The sequence below is a fragment of the Phoca vitulina genome, unplaced genomic scaffold (assembly GCF_004348235.1).
Source record: "Phoca vitulina isolate PV1807 unplaced genomic scaffold, GSC_HSeal_1.0 scaffold6, whole genome shotgun sequence".
NCBI lineage: Eukaryota > Metazoa > Chordata > Mammalia > Carnivora > Phocidae > Phoca > Phoca vitulina.
Window position 1 is genome coordinate 38,098,719 of NW_022589709.1, and position 2,154 is coordinate 38,100,872.

The 2,154-nt window shown below is 31.4% G+C and overlaps 1 non-coding gene across 1 annotated transcript; it reads left to right on the forward strand.

Moving 5' to 3' along the window:
• Positions 1-1,435: 1,435 nt before the first annotated feature.
• LOC116632483 lies at positions 1,436-1,541 on the forward strand. The gene has a single exon (XR_004299426.1). It is a non-coding gene; the product is annotated as a U6 spliceosomal RNA (small nuclear RNA).
• The last annotated feature ends 613 nt before the right edge of the window (positions 1,542-2,154 follow it).

Sequence of the window (2,154 nt, forward strand, 5' to 3'; positions counted from 1 at the left end):
ATTTCAGCACTATTTATTGAAAATGTTTTTTCCATGGAATTATTTTGACATCAGATTTGAAATGAATTAATCATATATGTATTTGTATATTTCTGATATTTTATTGTGTTTTAGTGATCCATTTTATTTTCTTAAAATAGTGGCACATTTTCTTAAATACAACTTTTTAGTAATCTAAAAGCCTACTGTAAGTCGTCTTACATTCTTTTTTTTTCTTCTTTAATTTTGTTTTGGCTATGCAATGTCACTTGTAAAAGTGAATTTTAAAAAGTAAATATAAATATAAATTTTAGAACAATTTGTCAATTTTAATTTTTAAAAGTTAGAAGAGTTTATGACTGAGAAGGTGTTGGGATTATAGATCAATTTGGGAAGAAACTGACCTAAAAATACCTTAAGAACATTTTGTCTTGTCATTCCAAGAGCATGGTGTATCTTTTCATTCATTCATTCGTTCATTAAGTCATTCATTCAATTTTTTAAGTTAGTATTATGCTCATGAACTCACATCCCCAAGATCAAGAGTCACATGCTCTACTGACTGAGCCAGCCAGGCTCCTTTTATTTAAACTTTTATTTTCTTATAATTATGCCCCCATCAAAAATTCTTTTATTTTACTTCCCATTTGTTTTCTAATATGTATTTGATATATGTTTACTGATTCTTAAATCTAGTTTAATTCACATATTAGTCTAATAGTAGCTTCATACCATCTATAAATTTCTATGCAGACAATTGTATCATTTGCATATAAGAACAGTTATACTTCTTCCTTTACATTTGTTTACTAATTCCAACATCTGGATAGTATCTGGGTTACCTTCTATTAATTGTTTTTTCTCTGGACTACACATCATATATTCCTATTTCTTGACAGGTCTAGGAGTTTCTCATGTATATGGAACATTCTGAATGATAGAGAGATTCTGCCATATATTAGTTACCTCTGAAGAATGCTGGGGTTTTTGTTGTTGTTGCTCTTTGCTTTTTGTTTTGTTTTATTAGGTATCTAAATTGGTTGGTCTCAAACTCAAAACTTATTAACCCTGCTATGGAAAGCAGCTGAAGTTTTTGTTAATTATTTTTAGCTTTGTAGATGTTCTTTTGTACCACTACTAGACTTTACCCACACATGTTTATTCAGATATTAGCCAACAATTTGGGCAAAGAGGATACATAAATTGTGAACCCTGCCCCCACCATGACCCTTTTCTCTCCTTGATATTTTCCCTCACTTTCCAGCTTTTTTTGCAAAACCAAATTCAGTCTGCTAATTCTTCCAGTCAATAGGAATAAGTTTTAATGAGGTTTCTGCTCAAATTTAACCTACCTTACATAAATTAAACTAGGTGGTACCCTCAGGGAGAGGAGGACCCACACAGACTAAAGTCAATTTTATCCAAGGTAGTTTCCTTTCTCAAAGGGTGTAATGCCATGCTTGCTTTGGCAGCATATATACAAAATTGGAATGATACAGAAAAGATTAGCATGGTTCCTGTGCAAAAACAACACACAAATTTGTGAAGGGTTCCGTCTTTTTAATAGATACTCAAAAAATAAAGAGAAAGGAATCCAAGTATATCACTAAAGAAAGCCAACAAATTGTGACAGAAGAGAGCAAGAGAATAAAGAAAACAGACAAAAACTACCAAAACAACCATAAAACTAGTAACAAAATGGCAATAAATACATACATATCAATAATTACTTTGAAGGTAAATGGAATAAATGCTCTAATCCAAAGACATAGGGTGAAGAAATGGATTTAAAAAAAAAAAAAAGACCCATCTGTATGCTGCCTACAAGAGAGGCATTTCAGACCTAAAGACATATGCAGATTGAAAGTGAAGGGATAGAGAAGCATTTATCATGCAAATGGATGCAAAAAGCAAGCTGGAGTAGCAATACTTGTATCAGAGAAAATAGACTTTAAAACAAAGACTGTAACAAGAAACAGAGGAGGACACTATATAATCATTCAGGGGACAACCCAACAAGAAAATACAACAATTGTAAATATTTCTGTACCCAACATAGGAACATCCAAATACTTGAAGCAGTTAATAACAGATATAAAGGGACCAATTGATAGTAATACAAAAAAAGGTATGAGAATTCAACTTTTCACTTACAAAATGGGTACATTATCCAAA